The sequence below is a fragment of the Anneissia japonica genome, unplaced genomic scaffold (assembly GCF_011630105.1).
Source record: "Anneissia japonica isolate Jap-2015-1 unplaced genomic scaffold, ASM1163010v1 scaffold287635_len88462_cov110, whole genome shotgun sequence".
Classification (NCBI taxonomy): Eukaryota; Metazoa; Echinodermata; class Crinoidea; order Comatulida; family Comatulidae; genus Anneissia; species Anneissia japonica.
In genome coordinates, this window is record NW_022752831.1 from 13634 (window position 1) to 21086 (window position 7453).

The 7453-nt window shown below is 33.1% G+C and overlaps 1 long non-coding RNA gene across 1 annotated transcript in view; it reads right to left on the minus strand.

Annotated features, from left to right (window-relative positions):
* LOC117122362 overlaps positions 1-4522 on the minus strand; it is a 7647-nt gene extending 3125 nt beyond the window's left edge. The window contains exons 1-2 of the long non-coding RNA XR_004447705.1: positions 4466-4522; positions 4010-4081 (exon numbers count right to left, since the gene is read on the minus strand). This is a non-coding gene — a long non-coding RNA (uncharacterized LOC117122362). The remainder of the gene's footprint in view (positions 1-4009; positions 4082-4465) is intronic.
* Between the last annotated feature and the right edge of the window lie 2931 nt (positions 4523-7453).

Sequence of the window (7453 nt, forward strand, 5' to 3'; positions counted from 1 at the left end):
TTCTATATCTTTTAATCGAAGCTCCACCACGCCCACTTTGCTTTTGTAGGGAACTTCGACCTCCCCGCCCGTCGGAAAAATAATGGCGCCACCCCTGAAAACTTCCTGGAAGTTTAAAGAAGGAATAAATTATCAAGCGCTGGTCACGATCCAAATTAGTGAGTGAACTTGAGGGTCATTTACATTTTTGAGGTAATTTGTGTTTCCTGTGTAAAAAATATCTCAAAAACAGCTGCACTGGTTTAAATGCCAGATACAGGGTTTGATTGGTATAACCCAAGGATGAGGTGATTCAATTTTGGTGGTCAACCGGCGTAGAGTGTGCATATGAGGACCACTCAAAGAAAAACGTCTCAGACCAGATATTTAAAAAAAAATCAAATGATATGATTGAAACTTTCGTAAATGTTTTAACCAATTTAAAAGGAAGAAATTATGAAGCGCTGGTGACGATACAAACATGGGGTCTTCTTCTTCTTCTCATTCTCCTTATTATTATTAGAAATGTATTATCAATAGGATCGAGGAAATGAAGCCAACGAAATTTTTTCTTTGCCTTCATTAAGCGCAAAATGTCTGATATTAAATCTAAAATCCAAAATATAATGTACAAATATTGCACAAGTTTTTGGAGTGAGTTTATTCTTCTCCTATTACAAAGGGGGAATCTTCTTAACTTGTTGCACATAGAATCGTGCGATCTTACATGAAGATCCATAATCTTCAGAGGGAAGTCCTGATCTTTGCGTTAGTTTATCGATCGATTATTTACCTTGTCTTAATAACCTTAAAACTTTTTGGGAACATGAGGTGTACATCTCCCTTAGAGTTTTTTGCACAGTGTGTGACCTTCTTAATTACACTGTGTAAATACTTAATGACAGTTGACAAATTAAAAATGTGCAGCAATACCGAAACACTCAATTATGTCCTGACTTCATGTAAAATCTCACTAGACCAGGGAACAATTTTTATTTAAATTTAGACCTGACCTCATTTAATACCTAAACATTTTTCATACATTTTTAATTAATTATGTTATTGATGACTTACGGTATATAATCTTCATATGATATACTATGAATAAATTTGTTTAAACAAAATGTTAAAACTGGCTTCATGAATAAAATTGCATTTTATTCAAAATTCTGAATGCTCTTTATATCTCATATCTTATTATTATTATTATTATTATTATTATTATTATTATTATTATTATTATTATTATTATTATTATTATTATTATTATTATCATTATTATTATTAAATCATTATTATTAATATTATCACTAAAATTATTATTATTATTATTATCATTATTATTATTATTAATTATTTTTATTATTATTATTAATTAAAATGCTAGCTCGATTGGGAATCTACATTGTCAACAAAGTTGGTAAAAAAATTGATAGAGGAAATTGTGCTAAACGTTTTCTTCATTAAGCGCAAATGGTCTGATATTAAATCTGAAATAAAAAATAAAATGTACAGAGTTTTTTGGAGTGAATATATTCGTCCCCAAATACAAAAAGGAAATCTTCTTAAAGTTGTTGCAGATAGAATCGTGCGATCTTACATGAAGATCCATAATGTATGATCTTCCGAGGATAGTCCTGAGCTTTGCCGTTAGATCATCGATCCATTTTTTACCTTGTCATCATTACCTTAAAACTTTGAAGTAGGGATTTAACAACAATTGAAAGTTAAAAGCGCTTTCACGAAGTCAATAAATCGGAAATCTGAAGGCTTAAAAATAGTCCTAGTCGCCTATCCCTCTTCTCTAATCTGAAATGCACGATATACAACGATTTCTGAGAAAATTGCCCCTCTTAGGGCTAATAATGAGTTGTAATGTTGGTCATCCCATTGATAAGTAATATAGGGATTAATTTCTGATTGATTTAATCCAAATGTTTTTGTTATACTATTGTTTGTCTTGTGACCCTGTTTGAGATTGAGTCTTTTCCGTTAACTGACATGGGTTTTTTGTTACATTCTTTTGTGAAATTTTACAGGTTTTTAATACAGAATGAGAAAAACAATAGAGCCAGTATGGTGTCCTAGTTGCAATTAATTAGCTAAGATAAATGAGAGAACTGTGTGTTATGATTGTTCACCTCAGCTGTTTCGTATTTAATTTCATCTTCAATGCGTAGTGTACTTCAAGACTAAATAAAATAAAAATACAATTCAATGAACTGAGGACGCAAGAACGAACGAATTAATGACGTGGTTGTACGTTACCGTGTGGAATTTGAGACAGTGAGACAGTAATTCGACAGTGATGTGGAATTAATTTTTTATAAGTAATACATTCTTTTTATCGAATCGATAATTTCATGAAACTGATAATAGATATATCAGTAGGATTTTCATAATGTGCAATTAACATTTCTCATGTTATCGATCACAATGTTTATTTAAATGTTGGTTTATAATCGATATGACACAGTGTATCGCCTAAGTTGTATCAACTTGATTATTTTTATTTGTCGGAAATCATTACATAAGATTATAAAATAAAACAATAATGAGTCTCCCATGAAGTAAAACCGCAATTTTGTAAGGGCCTTTTGATTCTGGAACCACAACTGTCGGCCCTTACTCGGTTCGCAAATGTGCTTTCTGTACCCTCCCAACCGCCAACTATGACATAAAATAATTATAATGTTATGTGGTGTGTGTTTTGGGATAATTGTCAACTAGACACACTTTAGAAAGCTTTCGTAATTATTATGGCTTCATTCTCGGTCATTTAGAGTGCTATATTCTTAACAATTTCTGATTTCAAACCATCAGAAAACAATGTTCAGTCAGCCTACACAAATCAATGCATCCGCCCATAGCTAAGGCCTAGTCTCAAAATCTGTATTACTTGGGAAATATTCCATTGATTGATGGCCAATTTATTGTCTGCCTTTAGCTCGTTCATACGAGAGAAGAGCTTCTTGTCGTGTTCGTTAGATTTTTGCGGACGCTATCATACGAATGTTAGGTTATACATTTTAAAATGACAAAAATAGTAAAGAATATTGAATAGTTTGTGACTTGCGTTGACTATCAAAATCCCAACAAATGATAATTCATAACTTGTGGATTGTTACTTACAATGTTAGAAGCCTTGTTAAATCATTGAATGCACCTTTTGTTAAACCAGATATGTCGTTATTAGACAAATCCCTTAAAAAAAAAAGCAAACGAGAAAAAATTGTCGACATATCAACGAGTGCATATTATTTTCCAGTAAATGCCAATATAATATTTAGAATACTACAGCAGATGTAGCGTGGTGGTAAAGACGTCTGCTTTCTAATGAGAGATATTGCATTGATTGATGGCCAATTTATTGGCTCCCTTTAGCTCGTTCATACAAGAACTTCTTCTCGTTTTCGTTAGATTTTTGCGGACGCTATCATACGAATATAAGGTTATACATTTTGAAATGACAAAAATAGTAAAGAATATTGAATAGTTTGTGACTTGCGTTGACTATCAAAATCCCAACAAATGATAAGTCATAGCTTGTGGATTGTTAATTACAATGTTAGAAGTCTTGTTAAATCATTGAATGCACCTTTTGTTCAAACCAGATATGTCGTTATTAGACAAATCCCTTGAAAGAAAACAAACGAGAAAAAATTGCCGACATATCAATGAGTGTATATTATTTTTCCAGTAAATGCCAATATAATATTTAGAATACTACAGCAGAACAATGTAGCGTGGTGGTAAAGTCGTCTGCTTTCTAATGTTATGGTGCTGTGTTCATTGGAGACACCAGGATTCATTTATTAAAGAAAACAACTCCACTTTTAACACATACAATGTAGGCCTATGTGCGTATCCTGTGCAGATGTTGTAATACCGATTGACATTATACCCCCTTTTCAGATTGTTGTTCGTTATCGACGATTATTATTTTTGACATAAACAATGAAATATCAGGCAATACATACTTTATTGTGAAGAAACTGATAAAATAAGTAACTTGTGGATTGCCACTTACAACGATTGGAGGCTTGTCAAACCATTGAAGGCACCATCCTTTAGATGAGTTATTTTTTTTGAAGACAAATCCCTTCAAAACATAAAAACATCAAACAATTATTATCATTGAGCAAAGGTAAAAATCTATCGCCGATATAATACACTTAGCGTTCAAGATACAGAGCAGCCTGTACCTTGTTGATTTACATACTTGTCTTTTCTCGAGCGTTGTCGTTTTTATAATAGTTGTTGTTTTATCAATGAATGTTGTTATCAGCGATTTCTTTTTGTCGTAAATTTGTATTGTTATTACCGTCGTTGTCGATGAGTGTTGGTTCCAATGATCTTTGTCGTCATTAATGCAATGTCAAGTTTTGGAATGACCTGAATAGTAGACAATGTGGAATGATTTACGATTAGATTTTAGTGTCAAATATATAACTGTAATAATCATAACTTGTGATTTGTCACTTACAACTTTCGAAGACTTGCCATACCATTGAAAGCACCTTGCCCTATATCAGTTATCATGTTACCATTGCTCAAATACCTTGAAAGAAGACAAAATAATTAAGAAAATTAAGCAAAATAACACTAGTGTAAACATTGGTAGTAAAAGCGGACCATTTCTTTAATCGTCCTTTTAAATTTCTATTGGCTTCTCTGAGTATCGTTTCAAAATCTGAACAAATAAAATACCGTGTAATTCGTAACAATTGTTGCTAGGCAGTCCAGTGCTGTATTTAGAGTGTGACGTGTACATAACCAAGGGACGTCTTAGGGACACCTGTCCTTATCTTATAACAATAGCTCGACGACGTAATGCTGCCGTTAATTTATGCAAACGAGGGTGATGCGAGTTTTGTTGTATAGCAAGTACGGTTAAATTTGTCACTGGACAGAAATATCCCTAAACCCGGCGGATCGGAACCGTGAGCGTGGAAAGCCATAATGTTAGCCAATGCGGAATGGTAGTGCGTTTTCTGTGATATGCAACCTGGTAGACAGTAACTTTGCTCCCTTGTAGATTTGTTTTATACGCTTTATCGTGATTTATTAGTAATATTAACATGCCGAGGTGTTAATCTCTCCAGTCACTAACATAATTGTAGACTTTTGAAGTCATGAAATATTGTATTTAAATGAAATGGTTGAAATTGTACGTATTTATTCAAAGGTTTATGTGAACGTAACTAGCATGAGAACAACTAAAGGAGAGAAAATGTTAATTTGCTTTATGTTATGACATTCATTTTTAATACATTTGTATTACAGTTCTAATGTAATCTCTTATTTTCGCTAGAGTGAGCAAGTAATCGTATCGTAGTCTCGTCGTCAGTTTTCTCATGGATTTTTGACACTGGATAACTACTGCATAATGTACCGTGGTTGAGAAGTCTGTCTACCGATCATAAAGGCTCAATCACGTAGTTGAACATGTATCTTTTCTGGAATAATTATTAATGCACTCCCATGTATGGTATTATTCGATTGCTAAATGGAATAATTAATAATGTATATTCGTTTATTGATACTGTATGGTATTATTAGATTGATAAATGGAATAATTATTAATGTATATTCATATATTGATACTGCCCATGTATGGTATTATTCGATTGCAAAATGAGAAAAAACAATGTTGAAATCCTTTCCAGTACATCTTGTGGTACATAACTGTATCGGTAAAATATTATTAGTTGAATTCATAGATACAGAGAAGGCTTTCTTTATGTCAAAATATTCACATAGAAGATTCGTTTAGCATTTGTACGAGAAAAGGTTTTCTTAGGCTTGTTAATTAAATTATAACACACTCATCAACATTTTAAACTATATACTGATGCCACATGCTCGATAATGTGCGCTGCCAACCTACCCTGGTTCGAGTCCCTAACAATTACTCGATCGCAATCACGGAGCTATTTTACGATTGCTGTTGCATTATAAATTTTGGTTGCTGTCAACAAGAAAACGTCCAAGGACGTTATACGTTGACTGTATTATATAAGTATTATAACAACGATTACAATTTGCCTTAATATGTATTTAGTGTGGGTTTCATTATACTGTGAAGTACTGGTTGACTTTTGAATCCGTAATCTAATAATTTTATTTGTACTGTAGAATCCTTACCAGGGAACACTTTTGGGACCAAATAAGTGTGTCTCTTGAATAAGGTAACCCCAATTTAAGAGGAACTAACCAAAAATGTGAGGTTGTCCCCAATGTAGTGGTTAAAAACTGTTAAATTGGAATTTTGCGCACTAATGTAAGTGTCCCCGTTATGTTATTACTGATAGGGGTATCCCTACTATAAGGGGACCTCCATTCGAGCATATCTCGTTCGTAGGGATTAGCAGTACATGCTAACACAGATACTTTATTATGGTAAGATAATTTAAACTTGTCATGTAGGATGTATAAGTAAATAATAAGTAAAATGACAATCACTCAAATTAAATGAACTTCATGCTAAATAGTAGATCTTTCGATTGATGGCAAGACGTGTAATTCGTAACAGTTGTTGCTAGGCAGTCCAGTGCTGTATTTAGAGTGTGACGTGTACATAACCAAGGGACGTCTTAGGGACACCTGTCCTTATCTTATAACAATAGCTCGGCGACGTAATGCTGCCGTTAATTTATGCAAACGAGGGTGGGGCGAGTTTTGTTGTATAGCAAGTACGGTTAGGTTTGTCACTGGACAGAAATATCCCTAAACCCGGCGGATCGGAACCGTGAGCGTGAAAAGCCATAATGTTAGCCAATGAGGAATGGTAGTGCGTTTTCTGTGATATGCAACCTGGTAGACAGTAACTTTGCTCCCTTGTAGATTTGTTTTATACGCTTTATCGTGATTTATGAGTAATATTAACATGCAGAGGTGTTAATCTCTCCAGTCACTCACATAATTGTAGACTTTTGAAATCATGAAATATTGTATTTAAATGAAATGGTTGAAATTGTACGTATTTATTCAAAGGTTTATGTGAACGTAACTAGCATGAGAACGACTAAAGGAGAGAAAATGTTAATTTGCTTTATGTTATGACATCCATTTTAAATACATTTGTATTACAGTTCTAATGTAATCCTTTTTTTTCGCTAGAGTGAGCAAGTAATCGTACCGTAGTCTCGTCGTCAGTTTTCTCATGGATTTTTGACACTGGATAACTACTTCATAATGTACCGTGGTTGAGAAGTCTGTCTACCGATCATAAAGGCTCAATCATGTAGTTGAACATGTATCTTTTCTGGAATAATTATTAATGCACTCCCATGTATGGTATTATTCGATTGCTAAATGGAATAATTAATAATGTATATTCGTTTATTGATACTGTATGGTATTATTAGATTGAAAAATGGAATAATTATTAATGTATATTCATATATTGATACTACCCATGTATGGTATTATTCGATTGCAAAATGAGATAAATATTGATATAATTTCCACA